Raw genomic sequence first — 9,134 nt, forward strand, 5'->3', positions numbered from 1 at the left:
TGACAATTATTTTGATAGATTCTAAATTTGAGAATAAATTATTCTTTTTTATATAGTATCTCATAATAAATTTAATTGTACACGTATTTAATATACCAAATAAATCTCATTGTATATAGAATTTGAGAAGTACTCGAGTAATTTTAGAGAATATTTAATCTATATTTTAAAAATTTATCTTTATTTAAACTTTAACTATGTACTAAATTTGGCTAAATGTGTTAGTGTTAATAATCAGTTCTGGGAAATTATTTTTAAATGATTTTATTAATTAAATTAATATTTTAAAGATTATAAATTAATCATTTTTATTATTTAGTCACTGTATTAATATTTTTGCTAATGATAATATAAAATATTAATTAACAGTATATATAATATCTATTATGTTCAATTAAATTAAATACTGATTAAATATATTTATAAAAATTTATTTTAAAAGTTTAGAGTCTAGTGTATTATTATTTTACGTGTGAAAAGTATGTATAATAAATTTATTGTACAAATACACGAGACATATAGATGTGTCTTTAAATAGAAAAAATAAAAAAAAATTATACTTTAAAATGATATGATGTTTTTATCTTTATCTAAAGTTGTCCGATTCGAGTTTTACCACTAACTAAAAAAATAGAAGAAATTAAAAACATAGTTTGCAGAAAGGTGAAAACTCATATGAAGTCGACTTCAGGTGAAATTGATATCTGAGCCGTTATATGAAAATTTAGTCAAATCAATTAAATTATCTAACGACTCTCAAGTATCAACTTCACGTGAAGTTGACTGTACCTAAGATTTCACCTTGGAGAAAGGTTCTTCATCTGTGTAGTTTTTGTCTGTCACAATTCCATTTTCATGGTACAGTTCGTAGTCGTACTCCTAGCGCTGCTTCCGCTGCTTCCGCTGCTTCCACTTCAATCTTCTTTCATTCATTCATTCACTCACTAGTCACACTATATATAACAACTCATCATTCGCTAACCCACATTCTCACCAAAAACACCATATCATTTCTCTGCTTTCTATTTTCTATTTATATTTATCCTCACGCTTTGCTCATTCATTGCCTCACCAACCGTTACTTCATTTTCTTTGTTGTCTTAGCGTCATGTAACTTCCTCATCTTCTTCTTGTGACTCTGGTATGCTCCATTCTCCTTGCAAAACACACAAAGTTTTAAGTAATTTTGAATTTTTATTATTAAAGCACCCTTTTTCTATCCTCATTTTGTTCCAAAGTTACTCGAAAGTGTTAGTTCCGATCAACTGCGCCATCTTCCTCGTGTAAATGTGTAACCGCTCTGTTATCCTCAAATGCTTCTGAAATTATAACTAATGCATGTGGCAATGATGAGTTTCCGTTAGAAATTTATGTTCATTTAATTTGTGTTTAGTTTGGTGGGTGTGTCATGTAACTTGGATACAGGTTAGCGAAACTTTCCATCACCCTGGTAACTATTAGAAGAGTTGTGCAAGCCGTGTCGTTTTGGTTCAATTACTAACTCATTTTGTTATTAAGATAATATGATCTATTCATTCTTCCTATTGTTCTATGAAATGTAAATTATCCAAGTTGGTTCATTTATTTATTTCCCTCAATCATCACAAATGGATATCCATTTCCCCTGCTTTCCTCTTTAGGAAGAGTATGGCATATAGGGTTCTGGTTTCTTAGCCTAAACTTTTGATTGAGTTTTTTTTTTCCAAATGTACAACTTTGATCACAATTTTTGTTTCTCAAGTCCTTTGAAGTGATTCGTTATCTTAGAATCACATATTCTGTTTCATTTCATTGTACTATAACGGATAAAGACCTTCATGGAAGAAACATTTGTTCCCTTTCGCGGGATCAAGAATGATCTCAAAGGAAGAATTCTCTGCTATAAGCAAGATTGGACCAGTGGATTCAAGGCAGGCATCAGGTATGTGATATTATGCAAATGGTGCAGATTCAAGCTTTGTCAAAGATTTATTTTTCATGTTTATGTTGTGTAGGATCCTTGCCCCAACTACATACATATTTTTTGCATCAGCTATTCCTGTTATCTCTTTTGGGGAGCAATTAGAGAGAAATACTGGTACAAAATTATTTTTCAGGTTCAGTCTCCGTTTTAGTATTTTCATGATCCTTTTGTTTGGTTAGTATAAGTAATGCTTTATTGGTTATATGTTGTAGATGGAACTCTAACTGCAGTGCAGACCCTAGCATCGACTGCGCTATGTGGCATCGTCCATGCAATCCTTGGAGGGCAACCTCTCCTCATTCTAGGTGTAGCTGAGCCAACTGTTCTGATGTATACATTCCTATACGAGTTTGCAAAGGATAGAAAAGATTTGGGGCAAAGGCTGTTCCTCGCTTGGGCTGGATGGTATTCTTTGATATCCTTTTAGTGATTACTTAGTATAGAGGGAATTTAATGCTGCCAGGAGAACTATTCTTTACTATCTTAATGATGTTTAGGGTATGTGTTTGGACCGCCTTATTGCTTTTTTTGTTGGCCATCCTTGGTGCATGCTCTATTATTAACAGATTCACACGCCTTGCTGGTGAACTATTCGGTCTGCTGATCGCAATGCTCTTCATGCAGCAGGCCATAAGGGTAAGTACCAGAGAAATATACCACTTGATTTGTTGGTTCATAAAGTTAGTAGATAGGAATCCTACATAATCAAGCAAAATGATGCTCCAGTTGAATAAAAGGATTAAATAATATCTTTCCATCTTCAAGGGGCTAGTGGAGGAGTTTGGTGTACCACACCAAAGAGAAGGTATCAATCAGATTGCACACGAATCCTCTTGGCTGTTTGGGAATGGAATGTTCGCCTTGGTTTTGTCATTTGGCCTTCTGTTTACTGCATTAAGAAGCCGTAAAGCTAGATCGTGGCGTTATGGCACAGGTATTGAGTAAACTTCTGAATTCTGATGTAGGATTCAATGGGAAATTTAAAGCATTGCTAGTTAGATTGCAAGTTTGGTTAAGCTTAGGCAAACTACTTTCATGTCCTTCTCTGTCTGCTAGTCCTCTAGTCGGCTCCAGTTTTGAATTCTTTCAAAATTGCTTCCTTAATGCAATATGATGATTGGATTCTGTGGTAGTGGCTGATTAACATTATCTTATAGGTTGCTTGAGGGGATTTATAGCTGATTATGGAGTTCCTCTTATGGTTCTTATGTGGACTGCGGTGTCTTACATACCGGCTAATAATGTTCCAAGGGGAATCCCAAGGCGACTTTTCAGTCCAAATCCATGGTCTCCTGGTGCATACTCAAATTGGACTGTAATCAAGGTATCTCTAATTACTTTGATGCATATATTTTTCTTATAGTTGACAACGGATAATATCATTTCAGAAAGAAAGAGTCTAATTCTTGCTTATGCTGGGTTTTACAGGATATGTTGAATGTGCCTCTTATTTATATAATTGGAGCATTTATACCAGCAACTATGATTGCTGTGCTTTACTACTTTGATCACAGTGTTGCATCCCAACTTGCTCAGCAGAAGGAATTTAATTTAAGAAGACCCTCTTCTTATCATTATGATCTTCTTCTCTTAGGCTTATTAGTAAGTAATTTATTTTGAATACTTGGAAACAATTTCCATACTGGAGAATAACATGTGACTTGTGCATAGACATGTTGCAAACAGTTTTGCTGTAATCTCATTCATATGATTGCACAAATTCCAGACCATATTGTGTGGACTTATTGGAATCCCTCCTTCCAATGGTGTTATTCCTCAATCTCCAATGCATACGAAAAGCTTAGCCACTCTAAAGCATCAGGTAATATAAACTATGCTTACAGTATTCCTGTTCATCATTATTTTCCTTTACAAATGAACTAATTAAGTTTCATTGATATTTTGTTCTGTGTGGAATAGCTTTTGTGGAACAAACTTGTATCTAGCGCACGAAAAAGTATTCAGAAAAACCTGAACCTGAGTCAATTATACCGAAATATGCAAGAAGCATATGATCAAATGCAAACTCCATTATCCCACCAAATGCCCCCTTCATTGGTAAACATAATGCAATTTCCTATTGATTTGAAATTTGTGACCTGCCTTGCATTTATTCTTTATTTGTTTTCCATTTAGGGGCTAAAGGAGTTGAAGGAATCTACAATTCAACTAGCCTCAAGTCACGGATATATTGATGCCCCTGTAGATGAGGTTGTTTTTGATGTGGACAAAGATGTTGATGACCTTTTGCCTGTTGAAGTTAAAGAACAGCGACTAAGCAATCTGCTACAAGCAATGCTGGTTGTGGCATGTGTCGCAGCCATGCCTCTTTTGAAGAAGATACCAACTTCAGTGCTCTGGGGTTACTTTGCTTTCATGGCAATTGAAAGCTTGCCAGGAAATCAATTTTGGGAGAGAATATTATACCTGTTCACTGCTCCAAGCCGAAGATATAAGTATGTCCATGCTCATAGCCTATTTTGTTATCTAATGTTATTTGGTTGAAAAAAATAACATTCTTTTTCTTTCGACTAGAGTTCTGGAGGAACAACATGCTGCCAATATTGAGATTGTGCCATTCAAAACTGTCGTCAAGTTTACCCTGTTCCAGACAGCTTACTTGCTTCTCTGCTTTGGTCTAACCTGGATACCAATTGCCGGGGTCCTTTTCCCATTGTTAATCATGCTTCTCATCCCTATAAGGCAATATTTCCTTCCTAAGTTTTTTAAAGGAGCTCATCTTCAAGATTTGGATGCTGCAGCGTACGAGGATATGCCTGCTATTCCTTTCAACTTTTTGTTTGAAGTAAGTTGTGTGAAGCATTATCAACTTATAATAAATGCAGAATTTTGGGAATTCAACACTAAATGGTATGAATTGTGACAAAAGTAATACCCTTCAAGTGAGAATACACAAAACCCTGCTCATGTTATTGTTATCCTATTTAAATATAACCATTTTCTGCATTTTAAAGGGATTTTGTTGGGTGGATTATAAACTTAGTAGGCTCTGATCTCAAAAGTCTACCTAGTACTACATTACATGCATAGTCTTGTTTTCAGCTTGATGTTTATGTACTTGACAACAGGATTCAAATATTGAGGCAACAAATTTCAACACTAATGGTGGGGAAATTCTTGATGGAATTATCACAAGGAGTCGTGGGGAAATTCGCATCACACAAAGCCCAAAAACATTAAGTTCAACTCCAACACCTTCTAGTGATATTATACCTGCTAATGGAAATACCTCAAAGCATACACAGCCCTCAAGTAACTGAATTGAGAGGGTAAAAAGCAGCATAGGATGAACCATGAAGCAGAGTAAACTGAAAGAAACTACTTGTTCATGGCCTTTGATTTGTAGGGGCGTTTAACTAATTTCGAGTTAAAAATATCATTATGAGCTTCATTCATGTAACAAAAGTATTGGATCTAAACCTGTCTTGGGTTTATTTTATGTAGTTTACGTTATTAAGATTCAATGAAGAGATTAGTAAACTCCTTTTTAGTCTTACAAATATTTTTGTTACTATTAAAGCTTTGCATAATATTATGGTTGGCTCTGAATCATAAACCTTGGTTTTTCTAATTAGTGAAAATGGATTTTCTCAATTTTTTTTAACACTTGAGGGAATAAAGTGTAATCTCTTATCATTAATTTTATCAATTCAATTAGATATCTTTTAAAAATTGTACAATATTCAGTTTTTTATTACAATAATTTAAAAAAAATAAAACAAACACATTTAAATAGATTTAGTGTCTTTTTAAAATTGAATACAAGTCTAAAATACAAACTAAATAAAACTAAAATTTAAAATTTCTGTTTCAGTTTTATTATTTTCAATTATTAACAAATTATCATTTAAATACACTTCCAAAAATATAAATTCAGTAAAATTGAAGATTTTAATTCGTCCGTGTGATTATTCGTCTGCGCCGCCGTCCTCCCCGGTGCCGCCGCGTCATCCCCAGCATTGTTTTTCCGCTTCGCCGTTCCTCTGCAATGCCGTCATCCGCCTCGCTCGTCTTTGGCATCGCCTTCCTCCTCGCCGCTCAGTCCCCAGCCTCGTTTCGTCCTACTCCTCGTCGCATTAGTCCTCATCAGCGTCGCTAATCCTTCTTCATTGGAAGTGGACCTCAGGTATTTTGGATGTGTTTAAGAGAAAGTGATTCATAGTTAACCGTATGTATCTGTTTAATTATTCAATCACATTAATTTTGCATGCCATGTACAACATCCTAATTTGTATTATTGAAGAATGGTTTAGGTAAAACTGTAAAAGAACAACTTAAAGAATCACAATCTTCAAATTGTCAACACTGTTATATCTGGGCACTGCAAGAGTTTAAATTTTTTATTTATGATTTTAAATGTGTTTTAGAAATATTTTGTGTATCACTTCATAATTTTAGATGTGTTACAATTGTTTTTTAATGTTTAAATTTAAATTTTAAATTTTTTATTTTGGATGTGTTTTAAAAACTTTTTCTGTATAAGTTAATAATTTTAGATGTGTTACAATTGAAAAAGAAATTACGGCCACTATAAGAGAGAAGCGAAAAACGAGATAGAAGAATAGAAAAAAAAGAAGAAAATCGTGTTAAAGAGAGAAGGAACGTAAAAGAATGAAATAATAACTAACTATAAAGTAGGTAAGAAGTTAGAAAAATTTTAGTTTTTAAAATTTAAATTAATCTTAATTATAAATATATATTTACAAAATAGAAATATATTTTAATTAAAAAATAATTAAATGATATTAAAAGTTGATCAAAGGTTGAATTTTTATTGTACAAGTAGCATTTTTCTAATTTTATAAGTAGGACCAAAAATAAATATGTAAGAGAAGAATAAAGAATGAGATTAAACAATTGACAGTTTGACACCATTCAATTTGTTCTCCAGAGAGAATCCACTCTCCTAATTAGTTGCCAAATTTTCTGTGTGTGATCTTGACTCTTGAAAAGGCCAAATTTAGATTAAGCGATCATTTAGTTGTTAATTTGCTCACCTTTTCCTTTATCTCTGTTTTCTGATAGAACAAGGCTGATATTGGGAATTTCACGCATATGCATTTATTTATTCTTTGAAGGTATCTTCATGAAAAAAAATAGCGAAGTAAGGTGTGATAATGAAGGCATACAAAAGAGTGACAACACCATGATATGATATCACATATGAGACATGTGTGCTTTTATAGATAGGCGTTTGCTTTTCCTTGTTGGAGAACAAATATGACTGAATGAGAATAAGTGGCAACTTTCAAGGTGTGCCTTTTTACTCAATAAGCTCTATTTTGCTTTTCCAATGATGAGTCGAGTGTCGTGAGTGAGTTGTTACAGGAGCACCCATCTTAGTGTTATTTGATTATAAATTATGGTAAATACCAGGAGTGTTGTTTTATTTTTGCTGGCGATGGCTGAATGGATGAGTTTTATTGACTTACATGACCGAAGGAATGTTCATGGCAAATTTACATTCTAGAAAAGTAGAAAACGTAATTATATTCTATTGCATTTCCAAATAATTGTCTAATTGAATTGAAAAAATAACATACTAAACTCAGAAAACTTGAATATCTCTGTATGTCCCCTACTTCCTTTCGATGCCATTTGACTGTGAATATACCTGAATGATCATTTTGGTTGTGTACTTTGTATTCACACGTTTTCTTCGAGATAGAAAATAGAGAAGAATGTGTTACAACTTACAATCAAGTGGATGAGAAATATTCCATCCGTGGGGACCCATCTAGCTAGATAAGAAACATAATTTAGTGGAAATCATACGCTAATTGCACTCTCATATGTTACAACTTACAATTACAAGCAACGCAGCCAACACTACTATAGAATTTGAACCAAATTCTGTCGTTTTGCCCGTTAAAAAAGTATTTTTCTTTTCCAGTCTCTTTGAAAATTTTTAATGGTACAGGATTAAATTGAATTCTATTTAAAATTGAATTTTAGTTAGAATTGAATTGAGTTATACTATTTGAAATAAATTAATAAAACTATAAAATTAAATTAAATTTTAATGTTTAAAATATTTATTAGATAAATTAAAATTTTATAATAAACAACTTTATTCTTTATTAATATAACATTGTATTTAAATAATAAATATACTTATTTATTAAATTATATGAAATAATTAAAAAAATTATATCTTTCAGCTAATTTTTTTTAATTAAAATTTACTCACCTCTTTTAGAAAAACAAAAGTTAGATTAATCTAAAAATATTAAATTTAAAAAACATTGTTATTAATTAAAAAAATTAAAAAGTTCTTCATATTTATTCCAACAACAAACTAATAACAAAAAACAAACGGAATTATTAAAAACCAACTTATTTAATGGTCTAATAATATAGCAAGTAAAAAAAGGTCAATTATTAACAACAAATTATAATAACTAATTAATGTTATTAAAATGAGACAAAATTATGCTATCTTGTGTTAATGTCATGATTAACACAGCTTCACTTAAAATATTCAGAGATAGTCATTTATAAATGTTTGATATCATTAATCTAAGATAAACACATAAAATCTATATGTGTTGATGTTTTTTTTAGATCTATATAGTAGATCTTTCAAAAAGAATAGGTATAATTATTAAGTGAGTTGAAGAAATAGGAAGGGAAAGAACCAAAATGGTCAGAGAAAAAAGATGGTGTTAAAAAATAGAAAGCGTCGATAGAAAATGAATAAAAAAAGTTAAAAAGTAATTAGATTAGAAGAATATTTTAGATATTTAAATTTTAAATGAAATTCTAATAGAATGAAATTCTAAATCAGACCTATTTGAATTGAAATTGATTTTGAGAGAAATCAATAAAATTGAATTGAACTCTATTTAAATTAATTTAATTATTTTTGTTTTAAATACCAAAATTAAATTTAATTTCCATAAAAATTAAATTTTAAGAGGTTTTTGTTATAAAATAACTAAATAAATAAATAAAGAAGAGGTAACAAATATAAAATAAAGAAATATAAAGAGAGAGAAAGAAGTATTGCAACATAAAGAGAGAGAGAATTGTTTATTGCTTTTTGTGTGTGTAAAAGCCTCAGATTGCTTCACTATTTATAGGCGTGTGAATCTTACAATTTCAACTTCTTTAATTTATGTTTGCCATGAGGAGTTGAGCCATTCAACAT

General features: G+C 31.4%; 1 pseudogene; it reads left to right on the plus strand.

The window, feature by feature from the left end:
- Positions 1-1,147: 1,147 nt before the first annotated feature.
- On the plus strand, positions 1,148-5,441 carry LOC130961693 (probable boron transporter 2; annotated as a pseudogene).
- The last annotated feature ends 3,693 nt before the right edge of the window (positions 5,442-9,134 follow it).

The sequence above is a fragment of the Arachis stenosperma genome, chromosome 1 (assembly GCF_014773155.1).
Source record: "Arachis stenosperma cultivar V10309 chromosome 1, arast.V10309.gnm1.PFL2, whole genome shotgun sequence".
Classification (NCBI taxonomy): domain Eukaryota; kingdom Viridiplantae; phylum Streptophyta; class Magnoliopsida; order Fabales; family Fabaceae; genus Arachis; species Arachis stenosperma.